A 13382-nucleotide genomic window follows, 5' to 3' on the forward strand; every position below is an offset into this window, starting at 1 on the left:
GGAGTTTGCTATTTGCTAAAAATTTTAATCCAACCCATTTGAAAATGTTATATGCTAACTGAGCAAATAAGGCAATCAGAAAAGTACACAAAACCCGTGCAATTGTCCTGGACTTGTTTGCAGCACACTTTTACTAATGAGCATCTGGGATGAGTATGGTATCTTGCACTATGGATCTCATGATCTGTACAATAATGGCTGATTTTAATTGACTTTTGCTGCATATAGCTAATCCCAATTGGAGAAGTTCCAGGATGCCGCTAGTGAAGAACTGTGGGTGGGTGCATGTTTTGAAGTGATGGTAAACATTGTGACATATACTGTGTGTACCACATATTATCATATGCACATTTTGACTTTTGTTGCCTTGGCTTTCACACAGCATTTCTAACATAGACATTCCTATTTGCCAGTTTGAGTGGAAATCTGTTAACATGTGAATACTGCTCGCCAGCATGTTCCACCATCACTGGACTTTCAGAACTTGTCTTCTCCCACAAAACAGCCATCTTGTGTGCCCAAGGGTGCTCCACAGGACTGTGGCATCTGTGCAAACTGGGCAACTGAGGAGTGATGAGAGCTGCTATGAGAAGCTGTAACTTGGAGACTTGAAACTCAGCTCATATACTGATCCACCAATTTCCACTGTAAGGAATATTGCCAAGAGGGCCTTGCTCTTTTACTGCCTCAAATTGTTTTTTCCTTTCAGGAGAAAACTGGCAACTAATACCAGGTTTGATTAAGATATTTTGGCACTTGAAGTACTATGTATATTAAAATACCTTCAAAGGTCTGGGAGAAGGAATACCTGCACGATGTACTCCCATGACTGGCCAACCAACTGCTCTGCTTGAACTGAAACTCCTCTTGAATCCACAGTGACCCTTTGGGATCTGGGACTCAGCCAAGACATATACATGGTTTTGAATCTGGTGCATTAAGAAGTCCCCCGTTACATATCCAATCCTGCCCAGCTGTGATACCGTGTCGTCAATATTATACAAACAACTTAAACTCTTTTTGGAACACCCTTTCCAGCATTAGGGTGCTCTCAGCAGAGGGAGGGTGCCCTGCTGCTCCTCCCAGACATAGCTGGAGAGCTCTGATTCCACCACAGCAATGAATCACTCTTCCAGAATATTAAAAAAAAAAAAAAAAAAAGAAAAAAAAAAGAAAAAAAAAAGGATATATATTTTCTCACTGCAATATTACCACTTTGCACAAAGAACCACCTTGTTGCAGACAACTGTTAGGTAAGATTTGTGCAAGAGAGATTCGTGTGAGCACACTGTGAGGAAGGCAGTGTCAGTGCAAAGTAGCTGCTGAGCACAAAGAAATAAATGCTGGTGAAAGGGAGTTTCTGTAAGGTTATACTTCCATCACATCCTATTCAAACGCTATGCAGCAAACTGCCTTGCCAGAAGCCTTCTTTGTATTGCAGGAAGCCATCTGTGATGGTAGCTAAAATGGGAACAGAAGAGGACTCGCTATGAAACGCTCCTCAGAAGCACTCCCGCAGGGCATGCGCTGTGGATCTTGCCAGAAGCAGTCCATCTCTGAAGGTGAGGCCATTACACTGCGAGCCCCAAACTACCCCACACGGCTGTTGTGCCTTTCACCTGATGCCTGCCACTGGGGTCCAAACAACTTCCGCTGCTTCAGTCATACTCTGTCTTTGCCTAGGATATTAATTGCTATGGAGATGGTGGTTGGGGCGATGGATCATTTCGAACCACGTTATCTGAAACTTTGGTTTCAGCCTTTTTAACATATCTCCTGGCAGAAAGCACTGATTGTTTTCATTGATCTCTACTGCTTCGGGTTTAATTTTTCTTTCTCTATCTCCGAGTTCCTATCTTATGTCTCTTTCTTTGCCAAACTATTCATTTGTTGCTGGATAATCACGGCCTTGTGTTTCACATAGCTTCCTATTCTGTCTGTGTTTCCGTTCTATTGTCCACATATTTTTCCTCTGCAAATTTTGCTATATTGTGTGGTGGCAAGTGGCTATCAGCTAATGCCAATATTTCTCCTTGAGAATTCTTCCTCCTTGCATCATCAAGGGTTTAAGTGGGAAGCCTTCAGCACAGTGCAAATTTCACTCCTGAGAATATCCATCTTTTGAGGTAGCTGATTTTAATTAAAGAATACTCTCTGCCTCTCTCTCTCTCTCTCTCTCTGGATTATACTTTAATTTCAGTCTCTATCACAACAGTAGATACTTCTTAGATAAAATGTATTTTTGTCTCTTTTCATCCACGATTATCTGTAGTTCTTAAACACTTGGGGTCAGCAGCTGGTCCCCTGTTGGTGCAGTTCAGGAATAATTCTATTCGAAGGAATTAATTCGGAATAAAATTGGTGTCAAATTCAAAATAAGGCAAAATATTCATAATATTTTGCCCTTATATATGTGAGAGTAAAACTCTTAGAAATAGCAGTAATAACAGTTATGATAATAAACAATAATCTCTGAAATCTATAGCACCTTTCACCTAAGTATTTTAGGCATAAATGCATTAAGCTGCTGTCATAAGAAGAAATGTCATTATTCTAATTTTACACAAGGGGGAAAAAAAGTGTCAGGAAGATAAGGAAGCAGTTGAAAGTCACATAACAACTGAACCTCCTCGTCTCATGTTTCTAATCCCCAAGCACAGGGAGGCTCTGTTCCCAAGGGATATAAAACTGAGGTTTTATGAGTTACAAAAGAGTCAACAGCATACAAACACAAGTATAACTTAGGCTTCTGCCTCCACTATCTTGCCCAATTATGACAAAAATACATAGATACATTGGTATCATATCTTGTATTTTTTGTGTATGATTAATTTGCACAGTTAAACCACTTGCAGATTTCTCACAGAAGAGGCTAAGCAGAGTTATGAGCAGAAGCTGAGCTCCAGGTTTTAGGCTTTCATGCTGCAAAAGAATCAAGTGAAACCCTGACACTCCTGAACCCAAATGTAAAACTTCTCATTCTGACAGAACAAGGATCCTGGCTGAGATCCCTGGGGCTGTAAGGATCCCATACAACTGACAGTGCTACATAGAATGTATACATATGGAACAATAGTGTATGGACGTGTGGATGCATATATACCCACGCAGAACTTATGGGATGAGCTGGGGTTGTTCTGTTTTTCATGTACTGATTGTAAATCATCTCACCAGGCATTTTAAACTTTTTTTCATTCCTTTGTTTTTATACTGCTTTCTTGTTCATTTGTTTTAACGCCCATTCCCACGGTACAGACATGTATCTTTGCTTGGTCATGTACTTTTGATCTAAACAGAATTACAGAAAAAAATATATATGCAAAATAAGTGTAGAGCTGAAATGTGTCTTGGCAAAGCACTTTAACTGCCTTTCTGCCAGTAATCCATTAATTTGTGCTTCTTTGTTTTCTCCAAGCTCAGAATAATTCCCATCTGCCTTGACTCATTCTCCAGCACATAAAGGAACAGGTCTTTTTTCTGAGCATTGGATGAAATAGGAAACTTTTCATATCAATGAAGGATGAGGCTTGGAATTCTGGGGTCCCTACCATGGAGACCTAAAATAACTTGAAGTCCTGCTTTATTAATTAACTTCATTATGATGAGTCTGGCTTTTCTGTTCATATTTTTCCAGCTTTTGTTTTCCTGGCCTGTGTGCATTACGTATGTATTCCCCTTCTTTCCTCTCGCTGAAGCTGAAGATGCAATCACATCTTCGAACCATCTGTTTTTTAACTTATTATTTTCCCCCATTGTATTGATGGGATTTCTCATTTTTTCTGTCAGGCAAACAGTTTGGCTCCTGTTTATCTAAGATATGTTAACACGTTGTTCCTCTTCTGGGCACTCACTCGGCCTATTGTATTTTCTGAAATTAAACACCAGAGATTTTTTAACATTATTTTCTTCATCAGCCCCGGGAATATCCTCTACCATTACATCCTCTCTTCCTCCTTTTGTTATTTCAGTGTATGTTTTACGACTCCAGCTAAATTTAGGATAAGATCTTTTTTCCTATCCTCTCCAAGTTATGCTCAAGATGCATGGGGGATGCTCTCATATCCGCTGAGCAACCCACGTGTGTGAGGCCAGATCCCCCCAGAGCAGGCCAAGGGATCTCCACAGAGCTCCTCACGTGGTCCCCAAGAGCAAGATATGAGGTGACAGATGCCAACATGAGCATGGCGTGTTGCTTGGCCTACCTCTGCTCAAGGCTCCTTCTCATCGTCTTGAACAATTTCAAGCCAAAGGCAGATGTGGCACTGAGGGACATGGTTAGTGGGCATGGTGAGGATGGGTTGATGGTTGGACTTGATCTTAGAGGTCTGTAACAACCTTAAGGTTTCCATAATTCTATGAAATACCTTCCAGATGTTGGCCCAGCATGCATCAGGTGCCTGTACATGAGTCCCTTGCACTGCATTTGCTGCCTGCTGCAAGCTGCAGCCACATATGGTTGACTTGTCATCCCAAACCATATCAGGGAGCTGTATGGAAGTTCCAGGTAGTCACAGGATGGAGCATAATGCGGATTTATATTTGTTACTTCACTTTTCTATAGTATATCCCAAGAGTGTTCTGAGGCATTCCATTCTTTAATAAGCAGAAAGTGCTCTGAGATTTTTCTAATGAAAATGATATAGGAGCACACAGTGTTATTATTAAAGCCTCTTCCTTTTTCTCTGGGAACTGCTAAAACACATTTACAGCTTATATCCTTTTTGGTGAGCGTTAAACTTTCTAATTTAAAATAATAAAACCCGGTTTGCTCTTCCTTTTCTTTCCATTTCAAAAATATAAAAATCTGTTGGTTTTTAACTATTCTTATTTTGCTGAGTGATTTTTGGATTTCAATAAAAGTAACATTGTGGCTACAACACTTTGTGAGATAAGCAAAGAGATTTTTTTTACAGCACAATTATGGAAATTTCAAAGAACCTTATAAATATCCTGCTATTTGCATATATGAGATAAGCATATTTTAGTAATGGTTATGACGGGCTAGCAAGGAGAATGTGTGGGACAACCATACAGCAAATCCATGCAAACACAGACATGGAGGGTGCGTGTGTGTATGTGCACTTCCCCAGAGATGCAAGGCCCTGGGGAATGCCTGGGGCTACCTAACCACCAGGACCACCTCTGTGCTAGGACTCAGTTTCCCATCTTGGGGATGCAAGACTGGTAGTGTTCTTCTAATGCAACAAAGCATTTTGCTGAGTCCAGATGGTGTGCGCTAGATAAGAGTTTATCTGACAGTGTCTAATTTTGTTTCCACTTACCAAGATACAAAGGCTGGGCTGTGCTGTGCTGGGAGCTGGGGGTGCAGGTGTGCCATATCTTGGCTGGCCAAGCTCACAGCTGGGTGCCTTGGGAATGGCCATGCTCAAGGTGATGCCCATGCACTATGCTGGCCCATGGCCATTGATTCATGTATGAGGGTGCAAAGCCTCTCAGATGCATAATCCTACTGCCTGGGTACAGCTGGTCTGTCCATCTGCACAGGCTGATGGACACTCCAGGCTGCATGGAAGCTTAGTGTAGGCCTGTTTTCATGACAGATCAACAGGGCAGCTGAGGGGGGCTTGGTCTTGAGCACAGGCTCAAGCAAGCACTCCGAATGCCATGGGAACACAGCCATAGCTGCTTTGAGCTTCCAGGGTCTTTCTGAACGGAACCGTTCTGTGCATGCTTTTATTCTTTTGTTTGCCTCTGTATTTTAAAGTTGGAAATTGCTCTTTTGCCTATATTTAAGAGCTGCTAGGAAGCTTAGAAAATTAGTGTCACGATCTCCTCAGTCCTTTGTTGAAAAGGAAGAGTCCACAAAAATGCACTGGCATTTTAGCAGCATAAGGAGCACAAATAGCTGTCAAACAAGGAGATTATTTAACTAAAAAAGCTCTAAACAAATAACCCCTTCTATATACACTTTTCTGTCCCCATTAGAACTGCAGGCTTCCATTCTGCAGATCTCCCAGCCATCTGTTTCAAAGAGTCCCTAGAAAGAGCCCTTGCAAAACCAAAAAATGAAAACCACTTACTTTCTGAAAACCCATCTTGGCTTCCCGGTGCCTTGCTTTCAAGGGAGTTCCACCTGAGCTTGATTTCTGTAAGTGCAGATACTCAGTATGTCCTGAACAATTAGATGAGTTTGTGAATGTTGAAAGCTAGGCAGAAGAAAAGAAACCAAACAGACCAATCAATCAGGAGTCTTGTCTGACACTATTTTTAATGTGAAAAAACACCCCACTGAAGCCACCGAAACATCTCCAACCAACAACAACCTAAAAAAGCTCAAACTGAATCAAGAAAAAAATAAAATAAAATAAAATAAATCCAGAAAGCCCAAAACTCAGCAAAAAACCTACTGAACAAACCCATTTCTAGGCTTGTTTTAAAGCAGACACTTTTCTGACAAGGTTTTCATTAGCCTGTCTAGTGAAAACATACAGAGCAACAAACCCTTGCTGAAGCCTTTCCCAGGAGCTGAAACTCCCTGGCAGCACAGCCTGGGGAACTCAAAGAGGTTCCCAAAGAGGTGCTCCGGGATTCCTGGTGTCTCTCCTGCAGACACTGATGTGGACAGATACCCACTGGAAGGAGGTGGCAATGGGGTGATGCAGCACCCTGCCCCTGTGAGCTCTCAGGAGTCCATCAGCATAGGGTCAGGGCAGGATAGGAGCGTGGTGACTGAAGGCCATGGGGAATTACGCTGTGATTTTTACCCCAGCTCTCACAGAAAGCTGTACTTTTTATAATGGCAACAGAGAGGATTACAGGCAATCACTGCCTCCCAAGCAGTTGATATTCAGAAGAAAAAAAGAAGAGCAAGGGAAGGGGCAGTTTTGCCTCGTCAGCTAATGATCCTTGACTCCTTCGCTTTGTATTTTTGGTAGCAACCACTGAGAGGTCACACATGAAACTGTGGAAGTGTGTGGTGCCTTTATTAAATATATCAATGGAGTTTATTAAGAGGAACACACGGCATTGTGTAGTATGAGCCACCGTCGGACGGGCTCAGGGTCATGCCATCCTCCTGCCCCAATGTCGCTGGCTCTGGATTAATACCATGAGCTCACAGCGTGGGCCTGATTAGAAGGCCGGGCCCCAGTTGGCTTTACCTCTGCCTTCTGCTAAGTCTTTGTTTGTAACGTGAGCAACAAGCTTTTGAGCTCATCACCAAGACTCTGCGTTCAGAGCCCAGAAGGATCACTCAGGTCTTTCACCACCTCTGGCAGAAACAGGTTTTGAAATCCCCATCCAGCAGGAGGGCATAGAGGTGGAATCATTACTGCCTATTGTCCGACTGATTGTTTGGACTCCTGGAAAGTCCTTCTTTTGAAAAACTTTTTTTTTTTTTATTTTCTTTTATTTAATCTTTTCCCCCCTTTCTTCTTACTTTCAACCTGCACCAGGAGGGCAAAACAGAAAAAGCTGCTGAAAGACTTTTTTAGCTTGCTTTTTCTCAGGGGATTCTAGTTCACAGCAGAAGAAACTAGCCTCTGTAAGAGGAAATGTCGTGAGTTAAAGACCCTCTGCCACAATGAGACCATTTCCCTGCCTGAAATCAGTGGATTACTTACACAGGCCAGGAAGGGCCAAAGACAAAGAAAGCAGAGAGAGGTTCAGGTTGCACTGAGGTTTCATGTAACCCAGAGAAAGGAAGATGGGAGGGAGGGATTTGGTGGGCTGATGATCGGTTGCATGCTTAGAGGTGATGAGAATGATAGTGCTAGTCTACAGCACTCTCACTGCATGCTGGCCTGTTAGGACAGAGGGATGTCTTCTTCCCTGTGTTGCTCTCCATTCTGCAAAACACAGGCAATGCCACGCTACACGCAGACCTTGCCATTACTGAGCAGATAGAATAGAAATTGTCCAACACTATTCAGTATTACTACCAGTTTTGGGAATTTTTATGTCTGATGCCACAGCTAAAAGCGTTCTTATGAACTACAGTAAATCAGTATTTCTATGTTCATCCAGGTCTGGGGACTGGCTAATGCACTCCTTCAAGCTATCCTGAAAAATTAACACAACTTTTCCTATGGGTTATTTTTTTTTCTGTTCTCCAAAGCTTTGGCTATGATTGATGACACCACCTCACACTGTCAGAACTTACTGGAACTAATAAATAACAGGAATGACTTTATCTGTGCGAGTGCCAGATCCACCCCATTTACAGCCCAAGTTGTGCTTCTTTCCAGGAAACTCCTGATACACTACTTGACACCCTGCTTGCCATTCTTCATTGGTTATTTACCATTTTCTATCTCTTATCTATTCTATGGACATTTTTCCTTAATTCCTCAGCTATTTGTTAATTATCCTTCTGCAGTTTTCTGTCAAATTCCTTTATCCATTAATCTGTGAAACCTTTCAACTGCTGTTCATTTGATATGGAAGCGCTTAACCGCAGACACTGAGTCACATCTCCCTTCATGCTGTGGTCTTAAAATGAACATAATAATGGGTGGCTGCACTCATCTATAGAGCCATTCAGATGGGAACACCACATTTTTGCCATTCATCTGTAGTAACTTCCTTAAAGCGTCTTTTAGAAGCCAGGTTCGCTCTGTGCTGAGGTTTGTGGGCATTATGCTACTTGTAATTCAGGCTTTATACCTAGCAAGGCAAAGAGCTTGTTGAGTAAAATGAAACCATTCACTTCTATTTGCTCCAGTTTTTCTTATTAGAAATCTGCTCATTCCCTTCGACAAAGAGTTGTGGTATCCATAAGATTTGAGACGATCAAACAATAGCCAATACCATCTCTCTTGGTGACAAATTAGTACTTCCTTCCTGGCCAAAAGGAGTAAACCACACATTTTCCTGGCTGCAGAGATTCCTTCCCCCACTGCACCTTGGGCTGCCTTCAGCTCAGCCGTTCTGCCTGCCTTTCCATGCCCTGCTCCCAGTGCCGAGCTTTCTTCAAAAGCTTAGCTGGAGGACGGACTCACTTCAGTGAACATCAAAATAAAATCCTGCATACAATTAAATGGGTCTTACAGTGCTCTTAGCCAGACTGAGCGGTGGGGCTGGGTAACTTGTGAATTAATTCCGCACTCTGTTTATCAGGAGTTTGGCCTCAATGCCTAAATTGCTTCTAAATATTTTACCTCTTGTTGTACTAATTGAACTTTTTGTCCGTTGACTTTCAATCCTTCCTGTTGGATTGCAGCCAGAAATTCCTGCCTGCTGACACAGTTGTTTCTCAGAATCCCACAAATTTGGGTGTGATCCATGTATGGTGACACATGTTCCTTGTAAATGTGGGCTAATTTCTCCCATATTGGAATGATGCAAATAGGAAAGATCGCAGGACCTTGTGAATCCTTGAAAAACTCATGTGAAACAATTTTGTTTTTCCTGAAATGTAAAAAAACTACGCTTTTACTGATGCTTTTACCAACGCTCTGCTAGAGGGCTGAAGAAAAATGTATTGCTAGATCTATGACTGAAAACCACTTAGCAACTTGTACTGCTGCAGCCATAATTTCTGGCATTTTAACAAGAAGAAGTGATGTTTGCAGAGTTACAGCATTTAATGCTCCGAAATCCATAGTCAGATGCATCTTTCTATCTCCCTTTAATACCAGCCATTCAGGGGAATTACACACACTGGGTCATTGCACTGGCACTCCTTGATCTACCAGGCTATTAATAGTGGACAACAATCTGTTCTGGGCTTCGCCTGGGTACTTACATCATTTCTGTAGTCTTGGATCAAGGCCTGTTATTAAAGAAAAGGCATTAATCTTTCCGTGCTCCAACTTATCTGAAGCTTATACTTACAGAAAGGTAACTCACCCTCATCCTGAGGTCCTCTGACTATTTCTGGAACCATTATGGGAATCTTTGTTCAAGTAAGACAGTCATGAGTCCTTAGATTTCTTTATTATCTTTCCACAGTCGGATAGGTCTAAAATAATCTCTTTTGTTTAAGAAATAGGTTGTCAAAAACTAATCCTTGTTTTATTTTATTCTATTTTCCTGCACATGATGCTGAATAAAACAAAACCTCACTCTGCAGTAAGCAGTTTGTACTGGGAGCAGTCGTAGAGCAGAACTGATACACACCCTATACATTTGCCTGTATCACGTACCTCGCAGGCGCCCATGCTATTGCAAAATAGTAATTTCAACAGTCACTGAGGCACCAGAATCTAATGAGTTTGGTCTCTCAGTATGTTGTTTTTCATTGTCAGTTCTGCCAATTTATGCATTAAGGCACTAATGGATTTTATATTCCACCTAGCTCTATCTTTTCCCAGGCTCTCCAGTTCCAAACTCTTTTTCATGTCTGCTTCAAATGCCACTTCCAAGAATCATCCAGTTCAGAGAAAATTCCTCTGCCTTCTTACAGGCAGAGTCCTACAGGCTGCAGGATGGCAAAGGTCCCTTTCATCCTCAAGAGCTTTGGGTTTGTTTGCCCTTAGGACCCTGACAAGAAAAAGGGATAATTAATGGTAGGAGTTGCTTTGGCTAGATTTATTTCTAGTTCCTTTTCTTTCTAGAGTCTTTCCATCATATTCTTCTATTTCCAGACCCCAATTATGTGAGCAGAACACAGGTCACACCACTGTACTGCAACACACACTCTTAGCACTGCAGTTCTCAGTTCCAGGTCACGATCAACATGGCATCCAGCCCTACCTGTAGTATTTTCATCTGAATTGGTCTACTCTACTACTACTACTAACTACTGTTAGACCAATCCATTGGTATACAGTTCATTTCCAGGCAAATATCCCTATTAAAGGTCCCAATCTGATATCAAAATCTAGGCCTTGGGTATCAACCAACTCCATTTCAGCAGTGAATCAGTAGTCTCTTTCATGCTGGTCCACACCTCCCTGAGCAAGTAGTATTCTCTACCATGATGGCATCTCCTTTACTTGTATGGCCACAGCTCATTATGCAAAGGAAGCTAATTTTGAGGGCATGGACTAGGTGAAATGGGATCATTCCAAACATCCCAATCCTATTCATCAGGTCACTACTTCTCCACTTTGTACTGCAGCCAGTATATCCAGGTTAGCTGACAACTTCTGTTTATTTTTTTCACTTACTTGCTTATTGGAGTCCCAGAACTCAAGTGCTCTTGTTCACTCTATGTGGCAATGATTTGATTTCTGTCCCTGCATTGCTCAGGCTCTCATAGGCTCACTCTCATGTTCTTGACTGCTGGGTTACCACCAATCTGCCACAAGTAAAATGCAGTCTGATGATGCAAACAGGCACCCCAGCACAGAGCAGAATAAAAATGGCTTGGTGAATATCAATTCTATGAAACAAAACTGAGGAGTGTCCCTGTACCAGATAATGTTTGAGCACTTATGCATGTATTAACATTCCCAAACACTGACACTGAGTGTGGTAAGTTCAAGTATCTGGTTTCCCAGTGAGGTCTGTGGTGCCCATGAACTATTATTACATTCTCAGTCACTGTTCAGTTTATCAGTAAACAAGAAGTCTCCTAGACTCCTTTTTATTTTCTTGACATAGGTCCCAGCCAAGCTCCTGAAACCAATGGGGCTATGTTCTGAAATCACCCTCAGCAGCTTAAAATGCACATCTATACTCAAAGCATTTGGAAGAATCAGACCACAAACTCTATTCCTTCTGGTGTCACCTAGCCAGCCCTAATACTGTACAGCTGTTGACCCACAGTCACATGATGTAGTAGAGATCCCATCAGGGATCAGGCAGACTCAGCAGTGTTGTTGATACATTTCCCAGCCTGTGGGTCCTGAAGGCATCATGTTGGATGGGACCAATATAATGGTCCCCTACTCCACAGGTAGGGTGGCTCCTACCTCTGTGTGATGCACTTTGCTGGTCTATTTAAGCAACATGAAACACTTTTCCTCTTCTCCACTTGAGAAGGGGCCACTGTGGGTAATTCACTAATTTCTGTGTTGAAAGAAATGGTGAACTGGCATAATTTCCTCAGTGCCTTCACTGGAAGGCATAGTAATATCAAGCACAGTCCTATGAGTAAGGGAGCACTGAATGAGGAAAGAAGAGTGACAGAGGCTGAAAGTAAAGTCAAAAGGTAAAAAAAGAGAGGAAAAAAAAACCAAACCAACAACATCCTACCAACCTCTCTCAACTTGTCTCACTTCAGCCATTTAAATAGGGAGAATTCTTCATTGCTGATTGCAGAAGTGTGCCATTTTGTTTACCGGGGGTGCTTTCTGCTGAAATTATAGAAGCAGGCCAGTTTTCTTCACTCTCATTTTCAGACAGTTTCACTTTCAGCTTCTTCTGCACAAACAACATGCTACAATTCAGGGGTTGCAAAGGCTGCAGGGAAATATTGATTTCCTCGCAATAACACTAAACAGTTCGACCCAACATTTTCTGAAGGCTTTTACAAAACATGCATTTTGAGGGACAAGTTTGTCTTGACAGACTTCTTTTAAAGTGAACCGCCTTTCTTGCAGCTACAGTAGAGCTGTTATTTACCACTTTTTATTACGGTAAAAAAATAGTTGGTGCTAGAAATTTCTTTTACTCAGGTAAATAGCCTTAAAGTTTTCAATGATCTGGTTAAGTGAAAAGCTGCACTGCAGTGCAAGAACATTTCCAATTATTCAGCTAATTAAAAAGTCTTAATTAGAATATAGAATAATTAATTTCTTTTGATACTTACAATTCAGACACTCCCTTGTATACCTTAGGGATCCAAAAATCTTAGCGAGCATAACAATGGGAATTGCTTCGTAGAAAACCCTTTCTCTAAGGCTTTTCTTGTCTTTGTAACAGTTCTGTACATGAGAATAGGGACTGATAGCCAATATTATAGCTGGAGATTCCTCAGGCATCAGATCTCTCATGCAGAAGGTCATGTGCCACCTCCAAAGCATTCCAAAAAAAGACACCAAAGTATCAGGAACTGCCTTACAACCAGTGCCCTCCTGCACTATGTGATGCAGCCCATCTCATCTCGCCATCACAGCTCTACTCACAGCCCCCTGCGGGCACCACTGGACTAGGTACTCCAGAGCCACTCTTCGCTTACATCCCTCTGTCCCACGCTATCATCACAGGCTTCCAGCCTACTCCTGCCTAGTGAAGTGCTCTGTGTCATCCAGCCAAGTGACACTGGGGGAGAAGCACTGCTCCTCTACTGCACACTACCAGCTTTCACATGCCTTCTGGCAGAGCTGCACTCACGTGGGCTCTGGGGATCACAGCTCATCCCTGCAGAGATGAGTAGCAGAGACAGATATATAAGGTCAAGGAGATGCCAAGATGGAAGAAGGCTTATGCTACCATTTTCAGCTGTCACAGTGGAACTTTTCCTCATTTCATTCAATTTGCCTCTACTACAGAGCCCAAATGAGTTTAATTCCAAGAAACACGTTTTAGATGTT

General features: G+C 42.1%; 1 long non-coding RNA gene across 1 annotated transcript in view; it reads right to left on the reverse strand.

Moving 5' to 3' along the window:
- Positions 1-12266, reverse strand: part of LOC107312753 (uncharacterized) — a 31191-nt gene extending 18925 nt beyond the window's left edge. The window contains exons 1-2 of the long non-coding RNA XR_001554610.3: positions 12107-12266; positions 6042-6167 (exon numbers count right to left, since the gene is read on the reverse strand). This is a non-coding gene — a long non-coding RNA (uncharacterized LOC107312753). The remainder of the gene's footprint in view (positions 1-6041; positions 6168-12106) is intronic.
- Positions 12267-13382: the final 1116 nt, after the last annotated feature.

This window comes from Coturnix japonica, chromosome 4, assembly GCF_054131305.1.
Source record: "Coturnix japonica strain WE chromosome 4, WE-NBRP24, whole genome shotgun sequence".
Classification (NCBI taxonomy): domain Eukaryota; kingdom Metazoa; phylum Chordata; class Aves; order Galliformes; family Phasianidae; genus Coturnix; species Coturnix japonica.